The 22,632-nt window shown below is 41.2% G+C and overlaps 1 pseudogene; it reads left to right on the top strand.

Annotated features, from left to right (window-relative positions):
* The window catches only part of LOC115155093 (zinc finger SWIM domain-containing protein 7-like), a 45,340-nt pseudogene that overhangs the window by 7,608 nt on the left and 15,100 nt on the right, over nt 1–22,632 (top strand).

Genomic DNA, 22,632 nt, shown 5'->3' on the forward strand with positions numbered 1-22,632 from the left:
TAACAAGAGGAAAACTGCCCTTGCACTACTACATGTCAAAATTGCTCCTTGTGCATTCTACTATTACAACTCTCAACAGCATTAAATTAAAAGCCTGACTGAGTTCTTAAAAATAAAAACAATGAAGTTGGGACTCGCGGTCCTTATTGACCCCGTTCTGTGTCCGGATCCGGACTACGGGCTGCCTGTTGAGTATGGCTGATGTAGATTATCTGATTGAAGAAAAGTGGGGGAAATGGCTGACATGGAGAACTTTCTGTCTCTTATTTCTTGTAGGCCTACAGAGTATATATTTTAAACACCCTCTTTCTCAATTGTTAGAAACTTGGGGAGACTGGGTAGTTTTTCAGGATGAAAAGAAACGGGATGGAGCTAAGCACAGGCAATATCCTAAAGGAAAACCTGCTTCAGTTTGCTTTACATCAGACACTGGGAGAGGAATGTACCTTTTAGCAGAACAATAACCTACAACACAAAGCCAAATCTACACTAGAGTTGCTTACCAAGAAGACAGGGAATGTTCCTTAGTGGTCAAATAACAGTTTTGATTTAAATCTACTTGAAAATCTATAGCAAGACATAAAAATTGCTGTCTAGCCATGAAAAGAATAATGGGCAAATATTGCACAATACAGGTGTGCAAAGCTCTTATGAGACTTACCCAAGAAGACTCATAGCTGTAATCACTGCCAAAGGTGTTTCTAACATGTGAATCCATATCTAATCAAGGTATATTAGTGTTGTTCATTTCTATTCATCTTCCAAAAATTATAGATTTTTTAAAGAGTATTTTGTGTAGATCGTTGACAAAAAATGATAATTAAATCAATTTTAATCCTATTTTGTTACACAATAAAATGTGAAGATATCCAGACTTTCTATAGGCACTGAATGAATTACAGGTAACTGCCAAAATAAAGGAAACACTTGAGTAAATGAGGGATACAAAGTACTGTAGCTATTATCATTTTACTATTGGCTAAATATAATGTAAACAACTTAGTACTTTGACCAACATATATCCCAATCCCAGTATGCACTATACGTATTGCGAGCTTCTAATGGATTACAGGTAGACCTCTGATTAATTTTGTATCATACATTTTGTATCTCGTGCTTTAATGTTACGCTTTGCCCATAAACTTTTCTCTGGCACATTTGCAGGTTCTGAGATACCTTTATTTTTACCTGCGGTGGCCGAACAAATCTTCAAAGACATACAGAAGACATAAGAGAAAACTCTAAGTGAGTTATAGCTTGAAAAAAAAACACTAGTTTACTCATCTGTGAATGTCATGCAAACACATCTCTAGTCGGGTGTGCCAGCCAGCAGATGGCACTGTTGTTATGGCTTTGTTATGACTGACCATTTTGTCTGAGTTTCCTGTTTTTATCACATCTGTTGAGACAACACAGATGTTTGTCTGAAGACAACTCTCATTGGACTGAAGACTGTTCCATTAATTGTATCAGCCAGCCATATTCTCCCTTCAACATTTTGGACATGGATTTAATTCTAACCTATTTTCTGTCATTTCTCTCTTTCCTTTGCACCACTGAGATTTCCTCTGTGTGTAGATTCTGGGAATTCTCTCTCCTTATTACTCTCGCCCCCTCAGATTATCACTCAGCCTGGCTTAGTCATCACCAGTAGACTATATTTGTATCATAGACCAGACTTTGAATAATGGCCTCTGGATCAAAGAGATCAAAATGAACTCCTCCAGTCCAAACCAAATGTTGAACGTCTTTGAAAACATATTTCAAGAAAAGATGACCAAGTGCTGATTTATAACCTGAATCTTTCCTGTGAATATAGTATATACCCTATAGCAGGCTTCCTGAGATTTAAAAATATAAATAATCCTGGCATGCTATTGCACTAGAGGGAGGACTGCAAAAGGCATTGCATGATGTGGGCTAGGGAGAGATAGTAGGCCTAGGCTATGCTATGCCCTTCATGATGTCAGTAGCTACACTCCTCTTCATTGAGGTCAAGCCCTTACTTTCTCCAGAAGCTGTCAGCATACTCCTCTCTTACTGTCTTCATGATAATTAAGGATATAAAAGCAAATTGCGAATTCACTTTTCATTATACTGTCTCTGAGGAATTATTTAAAAATAAGGGCTCCCGAGTGGCGCAGCGGTCTAAGACACTGGATCTCAGTGCAAAAGGCGTCACTGCAGTACCTGGTTCATATCCAGGCTGCATCACATTCAGCCGTGGTTGGGTGTCCCATAGGGCGGCGCACAACTGGCTCAGTGTCGTCCGGGGCAGGCCATCATTCTAAATAAGAATTTGTTTTTAACTGACCTGCCTAATTAAATAAAGGTTACATTTAAAAAAAATAAGATCCTATTTTAGGCCTATAGCTTATTTAAAACCAGATAAAGAAATTATTCTAACTCCATCACTGTTTTTGTGTGTTTTCTTTGCAGTTGCTGATGATCTGCTCATTGCGTGAGTGTTACTGTACCTTTCACCTCTATTTGACCTGGGATTCTTCTCATGGTGTTGCACCAGATCCTTTCTCATCATGGACACACCTTGTTTTACCAATAATCACATTTACCATTCCGGACATCTTTTTTGCCAATCCTACACACGTCACATTTAAGGTCACTAAAAATAGTTTGGAACACTCCACGGCAATCAAAATACACCACAACACAATAGTCATAGCTTTTTGTAGGGGTGATCCTTCTAAAAACTCTCACGTCACTGAAACTGAGTGAGTGTGTTTTATTGGGGAAACCGGTGGGAGTGAGTGGCCTTTTGTGGCCTGTGCTTCCCACAGTGAGAGTGAGATGCCGTCACTGCCACCTAAACAGACATAAACCTCCCGTATTGGTTGGCTGGTTAGTGAGGCATTTCCTGATGTAGTGGGTGCTGTGGCCATAGTTGTGGCTGGGTCACATCCTGTCCTGTGTTTTGTTAATCCTGAAGGGTAATTTGCCTGCTTTAGCACTTCTCTTCAGTCCTTCATTACCTGAATTTACTTAGCTAATTAGCTGAGTGTGTTAGGAATAATGCCATCAGGCTTACTGTCTCAGTTGCTCTCTTACTCAGGTGTTTGTTTAAATGAAAGTATTTTCTCCATTAAAAGAGCTAGTCTTAATATGGGTCCCTTTCCCTGCCTGTCCCCTGTCCCTGTCTCTCTCCCAGGATAAGGTTTGTGTTTGGCTCCTGTGCCCTGCAGGCCCAGGACCTGGTGGACCAGCGCTCTGTCACCTGTGTCTCATCCTCCAGTGGACGGACAGCATATCAGGTGAACATCTGCTACCCACTTTGTAATAGGGTTTAACACTGGTGACCGGTATCCCGAGATATCCCGACGGGTACCGTGGACTTACAGTCATTTCCAAAAGTATTAGCACCCTTGATAAAGACGAACATAAAAGACTGTATAAAATAAATAATACGAACGCAGCTATATTGTATGCAGAAAAATAGAAAATTAGATTATTTTATACCGATACAGTTGCTCAGAGAAAGAGAATATTGTTGAACAAGTACAAAATTATTGTCTTCCATAAAGATTCTTATAAATAAAATTGCATTTATAAATTCATCTAATTTTAAGAAACTGTATTGCGTCCTGTGTCACTGATGTATAAAAATGAGGTAACACGTATGTAAAATACATTTTTAATTTATCCCCATGGGGAAAGGCAAAGAACTCACAAATAGAAATAGACAAATGGTTGTTGACCTTAAATCAGGCAATGTGTACAAAACAATAGCTAAAAATGTAAATATACACAGCCTAGATGTGTGTTGGGTCATTGTCCTGTTGAAAAACAAATGATAGTCCCACTAAGCGCAACCCAGATGAGATGGTTTATCGCTGCAGAATGCTGTCGTAGCCATGCTGGTAAAGTGTGCCTTGAATTCTAAATAAATTACCGACAGTGTCACCAGCAAAACACCCCCACACCATCACACCTCCTCCTCCATGCTTCACTTTAGTAGTGGTTTCTTTGCAGCAATTCAACCATGATGGCCTGATTCACGTAGTCTCCTCTGAACAGTTGATGTTGAGATGTGTCTGTTACTTGAACTCTGTGAAGCATTTATTTGGGCTGCAATTTCTGAGGTGCAGTTAACTCTAATGAACTTATCCTCTGCAGCAGAGGCAACTGGGTCTTACTTTCCTGTGGCGGTCCTCATAGGAGCCAGTTTCATCATAGCGCTTGATGGTTTTTGCGACTGCACTTGAAGAAACTTTCAAAGTTCTTGAAATTTTCAGGATTGACTGACCTTCATGTCTTAAAGTAACGATAGACTGTCGTTAGACTTCTCTTTGCTTATTTGATCTGTTCTTGCCATAATATGGACTTGGGGTTTTACCAAATAGGACTATCTTCTGTATACCAACCCTACCTTGTCACAACACAACTGATTGGCTCACACACATTAAGAAGGAAATAAATTCCCCAAATTAACTTTTAATAAGGCACACAATTCGAGCTTCTACTTCTAAAAATTCACCTTTCCAGAAACAAGTCTCTCACTGTTGCCGCTTGCTATAGACCTCCCTATGCCCCCAGCTGTGCCCTCGATACCATATGTGAATTGATTGCCCCCCACCTATCTTCTGAGCTCATGCTACTAGGTGACCTAAACTGGGACATGCTTAACACCCCGGCCATCCTACAATCTAAGTTTGATGCCCTCAATCTCACACAAATTATCAATGAACCTACCAGGTACAACCCCAAATCCGTAAACACGGGCACCCTCATAGATGTCATCCTAACTAACTCGCCCCCTAAATACACCTCTGCTGTTTTCAATCAAGATCTCAGCAATCACTGCCTCATTGCCTGCATTCGTAATGGTTCTGCGACCAAACGACCACCCCTCATCACTGTCAAACGCTCCCTAAAACACTTCTGCGAGCAGGCCTTTCTAATCGACCTGGCCGGGGTATCCTGGAATGACATTGACCTCATCCCGTCAGTAGATGATGCCTGGCTATTCTTTAAAAATGTAGAAAATAGTACAATTCAAAGAAAACCCTTGAATGAGTAGGTGTGTCCAAACTTTTGACTGGTACTGTGTGTGATCGTATACAAATGTAAGCAAGGTTTGAAAGGATTATGTTTTAGTCAAATATATCTGGTCTACAAATTATTTGTAATTATGTTCTGGCCTCCTGACCATCCCCTCAAGAAAAAACCATCCCATGGCTAGTTGATGATCCCTGGTCTAGAGCTTGCTAAATGGCATTGACACTTGGATTGGAATCAGGTGCTATGGTGATATAAGACACAAATATAAGTATTTGACCACACACACCAGCGGTGGGTTTGGCATCAAAGATGGATGCATGTGCAGAAATGATCCTCATACCTACTGTAAAATATGGTGATGGGTATTTGATGTTATGGGGTTGTTTTGCTTCCACTAGTCCTGAGGCCCATGCTAAGGTCAATGGCATCATGAACTCCACCAAGTACAAGGACATTTTAGCCAAAACCTGGTTACCTGGGGGCTGAAACTTGGCTACAAGTCAATCTTCCAGCAAGACAATGAACTCAAGCACACATCAAAGTCCACAAATAAATGGTTAATTGACCACAAAATCAACATTTTACAATGGCCATCTCAGTCTCCAGACTTGAACCCCATTGACAACCTGTGGTTTGGATTGAAGAGGACAGTCCATAAGCGCAGACTGAAGGATATCAAGGATCTGGAAAGATTCTATATGGAGGAATGATTCCAATGTGTTCTCCAATCTCATAAAATATTATAGAAAAAGGCTCAGTGCCATTGGCTTCATTCATAAATTAGGCCAGTCGTCCCAATGCTAGCAGCATACTATTAGGCTACTCAGCGTAAAGTCTCCAATAGAAAACATCACTTGCATGGCGTCTATAAATTGAGTTGCTGACTATCATGTGTAAGCCTAGCCTACATGAAACCTCTAGGCTACAAGGTATAATTTTCCTCCTTAACTAGCTTCAATGGCGAGAAGGTGGAAAAGAACGGGGAAAAAATGCATACTTTCTTTATGGAACAACACCATTTCCCTCCACCATTTTTGTATTTTCTGACAATTTAGGATGTTGCACACCACGTTCAGCCAAGGATGTGCAACATCCTAAATTGCACGAAAATGAAAGGAAAATTAATAGCTAGGTCTTGAAAATGTTGACCATCTTTGAGCAGCTTTTATCTTCCCAACACTTTACATCAATGCCAGGACTCCCACATAAGGACTATGCTTTATTACTGCTGTGTTTATTCTCATGGAAAACCACCTAATCCATAACCGTTCCCTACAGTCCCAGACTCCCTGTAGGTCATGTTGTCTTGGCTGATAGCAGGGCCTGTCCAGTACAGTCAGTGTAGTTCAGTTGTGGTCATTGTGACTTAAGTTTCCTGTAAATGCCTACGACTGCTTTTATATAATGGGACAGAAAAAACACAATGAGGCTAAATACAGACAGTGGTTTCTGTTACTTTAGGAGAAATTGTTTTATCCCCTTTCCCTCAAGGTTTTGGTGACCTCTGTGGTCAAATGATGTGATGTTTATTCGAAATGATTAAGCTATAATATGATGTGGTTCCGGGCACAAATTTAGTTCAACATTTCAATAGAAATGTAACTATTTTTAATGATGTGATTAAAACATATGAGAGTGAAAAGAAAGCACAAATCCTATCACGCAGACAAAGTGTTGGAAAGCCTAAAAAGAAACAAGAAGATAAGTCTTCCAATCACACCATTTACAACATATAGTCAGGTCCAAAATTATTTGATTCCTTGATAAAGATGAGCCAAAAGACTGTATAAAATAAATAATACAAATACTGAGCTATATTGTATTCCCCCCAAAATGTAAAAATAATATTATTTTACAACAATAACATTTCTCAGAATCTCAAAAGTATAGGGGTCAGATTATTGTATCCCCTATTTTCATTACTTTTCCTTACTTAAGACACATTCTAAAATGTTTTATGAGTTGGAGAACACATTGGGCGAGATCTCAGAACATTCCTCCATACAGGATCTTTCCAGAACCTTGATATCCTTCATCTGCGCTTATAGACTGCCCTCTTCAATTCAAACCACCAGTGGAAGCAAAATAGCCCCATAACATCAAAGATCCAGCACCATGTTTTACAGTAAGGATGAGGTATTTTCTGCATATGCGTTGTTCTTTCGAAGGCCAAACCCACCACTGGTGTGCTTCGCCAAAGACCTCTATTTTCGTGTCATATGACCATAAGCACCGGTTCAATCCAAGTGCCATTGTAGGCGGATCTATGGTCAGATGTTAAGGGGCTATTTTGCTTCTACTGGTTGAACCCCATTGAAAACCTGTGGTTTGAATTGAAGAGGGCAGTCCATAAGCGAAGACGAAGGATATCAAGGATCTGGAAAGATTCTGCACAGCATCAGTGAGCTGTGCTCTCTTTCAATATATTTGGAGTAACTCATTACCGTGGCTTTGTTGTTCTTTAAAAACATAAACCCCCAAAATCATGTCATTTCTCTTAGATAACTTTTTCTCCTCCTGTCTTTTCCTTTTTGACCACTAATCTTTAGGGAGGATGTGATATGAGAGCAAATGTCACCTAGCTATTGTTTTCAATCTACCCCTCCCCTGGACCTTTCTGTCCACAGAGAAAAGGAGGTAATTCAGAAGTATTGGGACACATCCCAAGGGAGGAAGTGCGTAAATGTGTGGGTGTTTGCGTTTGGGATAACCTGATCTTCATTTAGGTTAGGGTGCCTTGTTTTGTGGTCTGAGGGGGAGGGTACACCATATTTGGGCAGTTGAGATTCAAGGTTTCCTCTGATTCAGTATTGGAAGACCTTTTGTTTCTCTCCTCCCCTGAATTCTTAGCCAGGAGGAAATACTTTGTCCTTCTCTGAATTTAATTGAACTTTGGTCTCCAGGGGATTTTAATCAACATGTCAATTACATTATAATGGGCAATACAACAATGCAACCTGGGGCAACTGTCCAAGTGGCACAACATTGAATGTCATGGTGGTGGAGGATTGCCACAGCACCTGCATCCTATTTTTCTTCCATTTGGCAACCCTCCAAATGAAAACCAGGGCTATTGACAGTGCATATTGTTTTATTTTAAAAAAGTGTATGTTTTATGTTCCCTAGATCCCTAGACAGACAGACAGAAGCCTACAGCCCAGTGTCTGTATTACCTTGTCTGTCACACCCTGATCTGTTTCACCTGCTTTTGTGCTTGTCTCCACTCCCCTCCAGGTGTTGCCAATCTTTCCATTATCCCGTGTATTTATACCTGTGTTCTCTGTTTGTCTGTTGTCAGTTCATATTGTCTTGTCAGGTCTTTCCTGCGGTCTTTCCTGCGGTCTTTCCTGCGGTCTTGTTTCTCTAGTTCTGTTTCTCTAGTTCTGTTTCCTAGTTTTTCCCGGTTCTGACCATTCTGCCTGCCCTGACCCTGAGCCTGTCTGCCGTCCTGTACCTGCCTGACTCTGACCTGATTACGAACCTCTGCCTGCCCTGACCCTGAGCCTGCCTGCCTGCCGTCCTGTACCCTTTGCCTGCCCAGTGTTTCTAATAAATCATCTGAGAACTGTTCTATCCGCCTCCTGTGTCTGCATCTGGGTCATATCCTAAGTCGTGATATTGTCAGCCCTGGCTAAAGGCTCCTATAGTTCTAGTGTGGGATACTAACTGATAGTAGCCATGTTGCCTCTCTCATGAGTTTGTTTTACATAAACAAGAGGTTGATAAATGGGACTCCTGCTTTCCCTTCTCCTCTTCTTCTCTTCTGCTATCCCTTCTCATTTCCCAGTGTTCAGTTACACAGATGGTAGTTAGTTATGCTTGCCAAGATATCTTGTAGTAGTGGTCTAGAGTTTTATCTATAATTGTAAATCATTGTTAAAAACCTGCCCTACTCTCTGTGTGCCACGCTCATAACCAGGATGTAACCCATGGAGTTACAGATAATTATCTCTACCTGATTGTTCTGTATCATGACTACAAATATCACCTTTCTGCCTGTGAAGGACACAATACGCTCCTCACCCCAATACCCGAGGACACATGATGAATGAATCTGTTTGATTGATTGCACATTGCTTCCACAGTGTTGGACTGATTTACAATACACTATTATGACATTTAGCACCACTTATGGAATACATTAATTCAAGAATACATTTGTGAGACAAGTGTGAGTATTTCTGTCCAAAATCATTGAAAAATAGGCTAGGGGACCTTATGTAGGCTGTTGGGTGGACAGATGTTAGCAGGCGTACTCTGCCCCGTCTTTTACGAAAACATTTTACAGAAGGATTCCAGGAGCATTATTTAGGGTAAATCTGTCAGCAGCATCATGTAGGTGTCTGGCCACTGTCATCTCACCAACCCACGTGTCTGACTCTGTCCAGCAGCTCAATGCTTTTATGAGGTCAGAAACTTTAGTGTCTGAAACCATGACACAGCTACTTGGACGTCACTTCTGAGGAGAAGCTTGCAATAACACCTACTCAGTCGGAAGAGCTTAGCCTAATACTTTAACCCTCTTTTGCTATGTACTTTGTAGCTCTGGGCTAGGGAGAGGAGTCAGTCTGGGACTTGTTGCTCTGGTCTTAGTTTTATTATTGTGTCTGCTGTGAAACTAATGAATAAGCTGGCCATTTCCCTGCTCATGGCTTGCTACTGTTTGTTTGCTACATTGGCTCATCCATAACTTTAGGTGACCTTTTCAGTGAGAATATGAGGTTGTGCACTGGTTGACAGTTGTGACCCATTGGTTGTGACAGGGCACAGAGAATCAGGGAAACGTTTTTGGCAGAATAGCAACATGCTCTTTTGAAGCAGCTTTTCAAAGGGCATAATTCTTGGAAAGCAATTTTTTTATGCTGTAATTTCTGCAAAAAAAATTGTTGACATCCTGTATCATTAAGTATCCGACCTTGTAGGTATCAGGTATCAAGGTAAGACCCAGATGCAGACTGTCGAAGTAAAAATGTTTATTGTAGCAACAGGGGTAGGCAAAGACAGGTCAAGGCAGGCAGGGGTCGATAATCCAGAGTATGAGCAAAGTGTCAGGACGGCCGGCAGTCTCAGGGTAGGCAGAGGTCGGTAATCCAGAGGGGAGCAGAGGTACCGATCAGCATGCAGGCTCAGGGACAGGCAGAGTGGTCAGGCAGGCGGGCTCAGAGTCAGGACAGGCAAGGGTCAAAACCGGGAGGACAAGAAAAGAGAGACTGGGAAAATGCAGGAGCTGAGACACAAACCGCTGGTTGACGCAAACAAACAAGACGAACTGGCAACAGACAAACAGAAACCACAGGTATAAATACACAGGGGATAATGGAATCCCTAAAGATTGGAAAGCTGCCGCAGTCATCCCCCTCTTCAAAGGGGGTGACACTCAAGACCCAAACTGTTATAGACCTATATCCATCCTGCCCTGCCTTTCTAAAGTCTTCGAAAGCCAAGTTAATAAACAGAACACTGACCATTTCGAATCACACCGTACCTTCTCCGCTTTGCAATCCAGTTTCCGAGCTGGTCACGGATGCACCTCAGCCACGCTCAAGGTACTAAATGATATCATAACTGCCATCGATAAAAGACAGTACTGTGCAGCCGTCTTCATCGACCTGGCCAAGGCTTTCGACTCTGTCAATCACCGTATTCTTATCGGCAGACTCAACAGCCTTGGTTTCTCAAATGATTGCCTCGCCTGGTTCACCAACTACTTCTCAGACAGAGTTCAGTGTGTCAAATTGGAGGGCCTGTTGTCCGGACCCCTGGCAGTCTCTATGGAGGTACCACAGGGTTCAATTATTGGGCCAACTCTTTTCTCTGTATAAATCAATGATGTCGCTCTTGCTGCTGGTGAATCTCTGATCCACCTCTACGCAGACGACACCATTCTGTATACTTCTGGCCCTTCTTTGGACACTGTGTTAACAACCCTCCAGACGAGCTTCAATGCCATACAACTCTCCTTCCGTGGTCTCCAACTGCTCCTAAATACAAGTAAAACTAAATGCATGCTCTTCAACCGATCGCTGCCTGCACCTGCCCGCCTGTCCAGCATCACTTCTCTGTACGGTTCTGACTTATAATTTGTGGACAACTACAAATACCTAGGTGTCTGGTTATACTGTAAACTCTCCTTCCAGACTCACATCAATCATCTCCAATCCAAAGTTAAATCTAGAATTGGCTTCCTATTTCGCAACAAAGCATCATTCACTCATGCTGCCAAACATACCCTCGTAAAACTGACCATCCTACCAATTCTCGACTTCGGCGATGTCATTTACAAAATAGCCTCCAATACCCTACTCAACAAGCTGGATGCAGTCTATCACAGTGCCATCCGTTTTGTCACCAAAGCCCCATATACTACCCACCACTGCGACCTGTTCGCTCTCGTTGGCTGGCCTTCGCTTCATAATTGTCGCCAAACACATTGGCTCCAGGTCATCTACAAGACCCTGCTACGTAAAGTCCACCCTTATCTCCGCTCACTGGTCACCATAGCAGCACCCACCTGTAGCACGCACGCTCCAGCAGGTATATCTCTCTGCCAACTCCTCCTTTGGTCGTCTCTCCTTCCAGTTCTCTGCTGCCAATGACTGGAACGAACTACAAAAATCTCTGAAACTGGAAACACTTATCTCCCTCACTAGCTTAAGCACCAGCTATCAGAGCAGCTCCCAGATCACTGCACCTGTACATAGCCCATCTATAATTTAGCCCAAACTACTACCTCTTCCCCTACTGTATTTATTTATTTTATTTATTTTGCTCCTTTGCACCATATTATTTATATTTTAACTTTGAACATTCTTCAAATAACAAATCTACCATTCCAGTGTTTTACTTGCTATACTTTATTTACTTTGCCACCATGGCCTTTTTTGCCTTTACCTCCCTTATCTCACATCATTTGCTCACATTGTATATAGTCTTATTTTTTTCTACTGTATCATTGATTGTATGTTGTTTTACTCCATGTATAACTCTGTGTTTTTGTATGTTGTCGAACTGCTTTGCTTTATCTTGGCCAGGTCGCAATTGTAAATGAGAACTTGTTCTCAACTTGCCTACCTGGTTAAATAAAGGTGAAATAAAAAAATAAAAAAATAAATAAACAAATTTGCACACACTGTATATAGACTTTCTTTTTTTCTATTGTGTTATTGACTGTACTCTTGTTTATTCCATGTGTAACTCTGTGTTGTTGTTTGTGTCGCACTGCTTTGCTTTATCTTGGCCAGGTCACAGTTGTCAATGAGAACTTGATCTCAACTAGCCTACCTGGTTAAATAAAGGTGAAATAAAATAAATACATTTAAAAAATGGGGAAGATGGGCAACACCTGGAGAGAGGTGGAGAAAATCACAAAAACTGGTGAAACAGATCAGAGTGTGACAGTAGGTGGGTCTTAAATCCCAAATGTTTAAGACCCACCGACAAGGTCAGATACATAAATCTGTCAGCAGCATCATGTAGGTGTCTGGCCACTGTCATCTCACCAACCCACGCGTCTGACTCTATCCAGCAGCTCAATGCTTTTATGAGGTCAGAAACTTTAGACCCTGGATTTAGTGTCTGGAACCATGACACAGCCACTTGGACGTCACTTCTGAGGAGAAGCTTGCAATAACACCTACCTTACTCAGTCTGATGAGCTTGGCATAATGCTACTTTGTAGCTCTGGGCTAGGAAGAGGAGCCACTCAGGGACTTGTTGCTCTGGTCTTTGATTTATTATTATGCCTGCTGGGAAACTAATGAATAAGCTGGCCTTTCCCTGCTCATAGGTTGCTACTCTTTGTTTGCCACATTGGCTCATCCATAACTTTAGGTGACCTTTTGGCCACAGCATTGGGACTTAGTACATATATGTTTAGCTCTCTGCAGTTGCCTTCTCTTTGTATGGATTAGACCTGATATGGGTAGCAACACCAGCCCTGTTTTGGTGAGTGAGATTGACATGTCGACTGTAACTAAGCCAAGACTACACTGTTTCTTAACAAGGGGAATCCATATTTTTGACCATAACACAACCATTTTTTAGGTTTTGCTACAATAAATTATATTGAAGAAGTGTTTTAACACTCAGAGCACCGGAATTCCATAACTCAGCATTTCCCAAACCCGGTACTCGGGACCCCAAGGGGTGCACCTTTTGGTTTTTGCACTAACACTACACAGCTGATTCAAATGATCAACGTTTGATGATTAGTTGATTATTTGAATCAGCTGTGTAATTCTAAGGCCAAAACCAAAAAGTGCACCTCTTGGGGTCCCGAGGACCGAGTTTGGGAAACCCTGTCATAACTATAAAGGCCATGATGGTCATTCTGACCATTTCTATTTAAATTGTATAAATATTGCTAAATGAATACATTTAAACTCAGCAAAAAAAGAAAAGTCCCTTTTTTCAGGACCCTGTCTTTCAAAGATAATTAGTAAAAATCCAAATAACAGAGCTTCATTGTAAAGGGTTTAAACACTGATTCCCATGCTTGTTCAAGGAACCATAAACAATTAATGAACATGCACGTGTGGAACTGTCGTTAAGCCACTAACAGCTTACAGACGGTAGGCAATTAAGGTCCCAGTTATGAAAACTTAGGACAGTAAAGAGGATTTCTATTGACTCTGAAAAACCCCAAAAGAAAGATGCCCAGGGTCCCTGCAAGGAGGCATGAGGACTGCAGATGTGGCCAGGGCAATTAATTGCAATGTCCGTACTGTGAGACACCTAAGACAGCGCTACATCGAGACAGGACTGACAGCTGATCGTCCTTGCAGTGGCAGACCACGTGTAAAAACACCTGCACAGGATTGGTACATACGAACATCACACCTGCGGGACAGGTATAGGATGGCAACAACAACTGCCCAGGTTACACCAGGAACACACAATCCCTCCATTAGTGCTCAGACTGTCCGCAATAGGCTGAGAGAGGCTGGACTGAGGGCTTGTAGGCCTGTTGTAAGGCAGGTCCTCACCAGACATCACCGGCAACAACGTCACCTATGGGCACAAACCCACCGTCGCTGGACCAGACAGGACTGGGAAAATGTGTTCTTCACTGACGAGTCGAGGTTTTGTCTCACCAGGGGTGATGGTCGAATTCGCGTTTATCGTCGAAGGAATGAGTGTTATACCGAGGCCTGTACTCTGGAGCGGGATTGATTTGGAGGTGGAGGGTACGTCATGGTCTAGGGCAGTGCGTCATCGGACTGAGCTTGTTGTCATTGCAGGCAATCTCAACACTGTGCGTTACAGAGAAGACATCCTCCTCCCTCATGTTGTACCCTTCCTGCAGGCTCATCCTGACATGACCCTCCAGCATGACAATGCCACCAGCCATGCTGCTCGTTCTGTGCGTGATTTCTTGCAAGACAGTAATGTCAGTGTTCTGCCATGGCCAGCGAAGAGCCCGGATCTCGATCCCATTGAGCACATCTGGGACCTGTTGGATCGGAGGATGAGGGCTAGGGCCATTCCTCCCAGAAATGTCCGGGAACTTGCAGGTGCCTTGTTGGAAGAGTGGGGTAACATCTCACAGCAAGAACTGGCAAATCTGGTGCCGTCCATGAGGAGGAGATGCACTGCAGTACTTAATGCAGCTGGTGGCCACACCAGATACTGACTGTTACTTTTGATTTTGACCCCCCCTTTGTTCAGGGACACATTATTCAATTTCTGTTAGTCACATGTCTGTGGAACTTGTTCAGTTTATGTCTCAGTTGTTGAATCTTGTTATGTTCATGCAAATATTTAAACGTTAAGTTTGCTGAAAATAAACGCAATTGACAGTGAGAGGACATTTCATTTATTGCTGAGTTTATTATGTTAAAAGAAACCTCAGGACACCAAATGCAAATTGAATCAGTTGGAAAATGTATTGATTGATCCAGAAGTGCATAGAATTTAAATACTAAAATAATTATTGTGTATTTTCTGACTGTAAGACAACAGTTGCCTACCCAGTTTGCCTGTCCAAACTACACCTAAACTATATTGAAACTAATTTCACACATATAATAAAAGATGTGGCCTAAGGACAAGATTAAATTGACAATAGTCTAATGGGTGACAATATTATCAATTGTCAATTATACGATGGGTCGATCTAATCCTGGATGCTGATTGGTTAATGCCTATTTACTCTGTTCCATCTCACTGCGCAATCCACTGTCTCATCAGCCCAGGCAGGCAATTTATAAAATGTATCTCTACTATAAAAAGCATCTAGACATTATCTTCCATTTCTTTTAGACTAGCATTTGGTTTTCAATTGTGGAGATTTGTATTAACCTTGGTGTCTGTTTCTCCGATATTCGCCACATTGTTTCAATATTGAAATATTGAAAACGTGTCGGGAGTTTGGACAAGACAGACAGGCAAACAGTTTTTATCAGCCAGTTGAAATTATGAATCAGCTGGCATCATTTTTATGGACAAAGAAATGTCAATAGAAAACAGGTAAAACGAAATGAAATGTAGCTACTTTGCTGTTATTCTGGCTTCACCGTTTGACTGTAAATTAGCAGTAGTTGGCTAGCTAGCAAGGGGTAAGAATGTTGCCAGCCAGTATGGCAATGGAACATTTAGAACGAACAACTGGGTCGCGTCCATAGATACAGAACAAAAATGCTTAACGACTGGGTCGCATCTCTGGCAACCGAACCACCAGCCGGCTTGGGTAGCAAGGACTATATCTCGTGGAAGGATAAAATAGTATGAATAAATTCAGCAGAATAACTTTTTTAATGAAAATATATCAATCATTATTTGAATATGTTGGTAACTTGTTGTATAAAAGTGATAATGCCCTCAAAGCCGGTGTTTGAAGGATATATTGGCACGGTTTGCCGGCCCTCGGATTTGTCTCGGGCCTAACAACACCCGTGCCAATATACACCCATGCATTATCACTTAAATAGAGAATGAAGAAACGGATGACCTGCGTAGCGTGCATTGACAAAGAAGCAAGGAGCTTACCAAATAGCACTTCTTCCATATCATCCTACAGAGGTCCATGCAAGCCAGACATAATAAACCTATTTTTGCCAAACAACTGTACACATTGCACATGGTCTCTGTTTCAAAATATAACTTTTCCGAACAATGACCGTAACTTAATGCATTCCTCATGTGAGTAGGCTAATGGTGACAATCCGCAATAGCCATTTGGGATATTCCATTATATTCTTACTGTAAAATATATGTGTGTTGACTGTGGCAAGGCAGGGCAGGGCCTGTGATGTCTGCTAAACGAGCAAGCTGATTTCATTGATATGGTGCAGCGATAGCCTTGGGTACTAAGCACAGATAAATACAACTTAAAACATGCTATTCTGTTCTTTTCAAATTAATGGCCTTGTATCATGTTTTTCATGACCTACTTACAATTGAAGTCGGAAGTTTACATATACATTAGCCAAATACATTTAAACTCAGTTTATCACAATTCCTGACATATAATCCTAGTAAAAATGCCCTGTTTTAGGTCAGTTAGGATCACCACTTTATTTTAAGAATATGAAATGTCAGAATAATAGTACAGAGAATTATTTATTTCAGCTTTTATTTCTTTCATCACATTCCCAGTGGGTCAGAAGTTTACATACACTTAATTAGTATTTGGTAGCATTGCCTTTAAATTGTTTAACTTGGGTCAAACGTTTCGGATAGCCTTCCACAAGCTTCCCACAATAAATTGGGTGAATTTTGGCCCATTCCTCCTGACAGAGCTGGTGCAACTGAGTTAGGTTTGTAGGCCTCCTTGCTCGCACACGCTTTTTCAGTTCTGTCCACACATTTTCTATGGGATTGAGGTCAGGGCTTTGTGATGGCCACTCCAATACCTTAATTTTGTTGTCCTTAAGCCATTTTGCCACAACTTTGGAAGTATGCTTGGGGTCATTGTCCATTTGGAAGACCCATTTGCAAACAAGCTTGAACTTCCTGACTGATGTCTTGAGATGTTGCTTCAATATATCCATATATTCTCCCCCCTCATGATGCCATCTATTTTGTGAAGTGCACCAGTCCCTCCTGCAGCAAAGCACCCCCACACCATGATGCTGCCACCCCCGTGCTTCACGGTTGGGATGGTGTTCTTCGGCTTGCAAGCGTACCCCTTTTTCCTCCAAACATAACGATGGTCATTATGGCCAAACAGTTCTATTTTTGTTTCATCAGACCAGAGGACATTTCTCCAAAAAGTGTGATCTTTGTCTCCATGTGCAGTTGCAAAGCGTAGTCTGGCTTTTTTATGGCAGTTTTGGAGCAGTGACTTCTTCCTTGCTGAACGACCTTTCAGGTTATGTCGATATAGGACTCATTTTACTGTGGATATAGATACTTTTGCACCTGTTTTCCTCCAGCATCTTCACAAGGTCCTTTGCTGTTGTTCTGGAACTGATTTTCACTTTTCACACCAAAGTATGTTAATCTCTAGGAGACAGAACATGTCTCCTTCCAGAGCGGTATGACGGCTGCTTAGTCCCATGGTGTTTATACTTGCGTACTGTTGTTTGTACAGATGAACGTGATACCTTCAGGCATTTGGAAATTGCTCCCAAAGATGAACCAGACTTGTGGAGGTCTACAATTTGTTTTCTGAGGTCTTGGCTGATTTATTTTGATTTCCCCATGATGTCAAGCAAAGAGGCACTGAGTTTGAAGGTAGCCCTTGAAATACATCCACAGGTACACCTCCAATTGGTCAAATGATGTAAATTAGCCTATCAGAAGCTTCTAAAGCCATTACATTCTTTTCTACAATTTTCCAAGCTTTTTAAAGGCACAGTCAACTTAGTGTATGGAAACTTCTGACTGTAACGCCCTGGCCATAGAGAGAGGTTTTTTGTTCTTTATTTTGGTTAGGCCAGGGTGTTACATGGGTGGGCATTCTATGTTCCTTTTTCTATGTTTTTATATTTCTTTGTTTTGGGCCGAGTAGGGTTCTAATCAGAGGCAGCTGTCTATCGTTGTCTCTGATTAGGAATCATACTTAGGCAGCCTTTTCCCACCTGTGCTTTGTGGGATCTTGTGTTTGTGTAGCTGCCTGTGAGCAGCCCAGAATGTAACGCTTCGTCTGTATTGTTTTGGTGAGTTTTCTTATTTATTAAACATGTGGAACTCTAAGCACGCTGCGCCTTGGTCTACTCCTTTAGATGATCTTGACACTGACCCACTGAAATTGTGATACAATGAATTCTAAGTGAAATAATCGGTCTGTAAACAATTGTTGGAAAAATTACTTGTGTCAAGCACAAAGTAGATGTCCTAACCGACTTGCCAAAACTATAGTTTGTTAACAAGAAATTTGTGTAGTGGTTGAAAAAGCGAGTTTTCATGTCTCCAACCTAAGTGTATGTAAACTTCTGACTTCAACTGTAAATGAAATATGAATGGATTTCTTTGTGATTGTGTACATTAACACTGGAAAGACGGACAGCATCATAATGACTCAAAACTAATTTCAATGTTTAATTACACTGGCATTTTTAAAGTCATGTCATTCTTGACTTTTCCTAAATAAGCCTATATAACACATTGTCATTGTTAGAATGTTAATATCACAAACAACTGGAGTTAGAACCAGTTTTAGGAGGGCATGTAATGGTTTTCACCAGCCTGCTCCTTCTCTGATAGTTGAATGTGCCATGCCCAGTTGATAATCACCCCGATAACTGCCTCGAACCTAAACTATACCAAAACGAATTTCACACAACAGATTCAATAAATGAAGTATAGTATGATGTGGGAAAATGTTGATGAGTGAAGGGAAGTGAAATGATGCAGAATTATGTAATCACCAATTGTGAATGAAGAACAGGGCGGGACATTTTATTGTATTAATCTATTCTAATTATAATCTCAAAACGGTGTAGTCTTTATTAGTCCACCGACTCAGTCGGTGGACTGATATAGACTAGTTTTCACTACACCTACTTGGAGTAGTCAGGGCCGGATTAAAGGAAAACTCCACCCAAAAACTATTTTGGTATTTGTTTCGTTAGTCCATTGTGGATATAGACCCAAATGTTTTGCATGTCAGCAATCAAGTTTAACATATGTAACTTTTGAAATACAGAAATATGGCTGTATGAGGCATTTACATGGCCGTATGATGCTGAGTCTTTTTTAATACCACACAAATTACCGAAATGAGTGGCTACTCTGACTGACAAACTGAGATCAATCTGGTCTTGAATTCAAACCAACAGTAGCCCAGGCCATTGAAGTGACACACAGACTGTACAATATTAACAGGAAAACATATACAGTATACACAGTAGCAGACAAAAGTTTACACACCTACTCATTCAAGGGTTATTCTTTATTTTTACTATTTTCTACAATATAGAATAATAGTGAAGATGTCAAAACTATGAAATAACACATATGGATTCATGTAGTAACCAAAAAAGTGCAGTGTGCAAAGCTGTCATTAAGGCAAAGGGTGGCTACTTTGAAGAATCTCAAATGTATTTAGTTTTGTTTAACACTTTTGGTTACTACATGATTCCATGTGTTATTTCATAGTTTTAATGTCTTCACTATCATTCTACAATGTAGAAAATAGTAAAAATAAAGAAACTGGTACTGTTTATAAAATAAAGAAACTTGACTGGTACTGTTTATCATAGACTACAATAGGCTACTAAATATAATTTCCAATGGCACACTGACTTACCTAAAGATGAAGCCATAAGCTTCTCATGGTGATGGCCGTTGAGCTTGTCATGCCAATAGCCTATCTCCAGACGAGCTACTTTGAAAAACAGTGCTGTTGTTTGCAAAAAAATTAGGATCTGTTAAGAAAATAAATTATATTGTTTCTACAGACAGATTAGTCTCCTCTATTCAGCAGTAGCCACTTGCTTTCAAACTGTATATTGAAATCTGCAAAAGGCAAACCGACAGCCGCAACCAACCATGGAAATATAATCCCAGTCCTGACTCCCATTAAAGTCAGGACTGACAACCATTGCTTGTGTACCCATGAGTTTCACAGTCAAATTGCCAGGGTAAGAGGTTACAAAACCCTTCTTTGGATTATGTCTATGGCCACAATGCAACAAGCTGCATATTTATCAGGTATGAAGGTAAGACCCAGATGCAGACAATATTGAATTAACAATGGTTTAATAATCCAACAGGGGCAGACAATAGACAGGTGAAAGCAGGCTGAGGTCAATAATCCCAGAGGTGGGGCAAAGGTACAGGTAAGCAGGCAGGGTCAGTCAGGACAGGCAAGGGTCAAAACCAGGAGGGTGAGAAAAAGAGACTGGGAAAAGCAGGCGCTGAGAACAAAAATGCTGGTTAACTTGACAAACAAGACAAACTGGCACCAGACAAACAGAACACAGGTATAAATACACAGGGGATAATGGGGAAGATGGGCGACACCTGGAGGGAGGTGGAGACAATCACAAAGACAGGTGAAACAGATCAGGGTGTGACATATTTGGAGTGCATGCTGCCCAAACTGCATTAACTGCCAAAATAAAGGGAACACTTAAGTTAATAAGGGTTACAAAGTACATGTTATGGTGTGGGGTGCATTTTCCTGGCAAGGTTTAGGTACACTTATAGAATCTATGCCATGGCGTATTGAAGCTGTTCTGGTAGCTCATTATTTTATTATTTTCAACACTCTTTATTTTGGCAGATACCTGTATGCGCTTGTTATAAAACTTAATCCACAGTTATTTTTTTATACACTATTTATCCACTGTGGCTAAATTATGCTCTCTGGTGTATTTTGAACATTGAGAGCAGGCTCCTGTTTTAGGATAAAACATTATTATAATAACAAACAAAAAATGTATTGCTCCCCCTACAGGCTGGGGCCCAGCCCCTGACTCACACAATTGACCAGTCACATGTATTTATTATGCAGTTTATATATATTTTTTTTATTAATCAGTTACCCATGTGGGCCCCCTACCTCCTCTCCTCCCCCATCTGATGATTATCAGAGCAGCAGCAGGCTGTCTACACTCATTGAGAGCGGGCTCCTGAGTCTTCCTGTGGTTGGCGGTTGCAGTAAAAAAAAATGAGGCCCTATATACTACATGTATAATATATACAGTTTATATTTCCTCTATAATTTATGGGGGTAAAAATTATTAGTATTTCATTTTTTGCTTCCTCTTGAGCCCCCCACGGGCCTGGGCCGGGGATTTCAGCCATGTTAAACCCCTGCATTAAGCCTGCCCTGGGAGAAGGCTACACAGTGAGAGCATGAGTATCTTACAATGGCAAGACCAAGAACACAAAATCTGAATGAAAACGACTCAGATGGCAGGAACAAAATTGCACACAGCTCCCAGGGAAGAAAAGCTGCAAGGTTGGCAGACGCACTCGAATCTGTTTCAGCTGCAAGTGACTTGTTCGTGGGAAGTGTTTGCTTCAAGTGAAAATGACAAAGATTTGTGGTGACTGTTAGGGCATGGGATAATCGCTAAATGAGACCCAGCTGTAGCATGAAGACGCACACCATACTGTATGCATGAGCAAGGCCACAAATAATGTGTCCACTAACTCACAATAATTGACTCTTTTTTTACCGCTATTATATCGACACAGTGGCTGATGGAAGGCTACTCAAAGTCAGAATCTGCACTACAGCGAAGCCTAATCAGACTTGCCCGTGCTCATTATGGTTATTTCACACTCTAAAAAGAAAAGGTTCCTGGAGGATCCTTTATGGGTTCTTCAAATTGAAACTGGGGCCCCCTACCTGGGCCCCTATAAGTTCTTCAAAGAACTCCCATTAATGGTTCCTCAAATAACATTTTGGGGTAAAAAGTTCAACCCCCCCCCCCATTATTATTATTAATAATCAGCATAACAATAACACAACATTTTAGTTGTCAGTGTTTAATGCTTTTAGTTAAAAGCATAAAAGCAGAATAAAACAAATACGAGGTAAACATCCAGAAGAGCCCCAAGTCCATTGGGTATATCCTCTGGCGTGTTGATGTTGATGTGTTGAATGTCCTTTGCAGGCTATCCATAGCCAGAATGATTTTGAAGTGCATGGTGATTGAACAGGTTTCCTATTATATTCATCAGAGGTGTAGGGAGGGTGAAGTCTATAAATGCAAAAAAGAATAATTATACAGATGATTAGCACCTTGGTTTTTGTGGTAAATGTGAATGCAATTTTTTTCACTTCTGACAACGATTTTCATACACATTCCTTGTTCATAATATAGAGACGTAACAGTATAGCTTCCGTCCCTCTCCTCGCCCCTACCTGGGCTCGAACCAGGGACCCTCTGCACACATCAACAACTGACACCCACGAAGCATCCTTGGAGCAACTACTTCAAGGTCTGAGCGAGTTACATCACCGATGTGAAATGCTATTAGCGTGCACCCCGCTAACTAGCTAGCCATTTCACATCGGTTACAGAGAGTCCTTTGGGATCTTCATTGAAGAGTTATGGGAGGAAGAAGATGGCTGCAGTGATGGAGTCCTATAAGGTTTTAGATAAACCATTAATACAAATTAACTGTAGATGATACATGTGATCTGCATAACATTATGTGACAATCCATTACCAATTGTACATACCTTTGTGTGACTTCTCATCAGTATACAAGCAG

Source organism: Salmo trutta, chromosome 19, assembly GCF_901001165.1.
Source record: "Salmo trutta chromosome 19, fSalTru1.1, whole genome shotgun sequence".
Lineage (NCBI taxonomy): Eukaryota > Metazoa > Chordata > Actinopteri > Salmoniformes > Salmonidae > Salmo > Salmo trutta.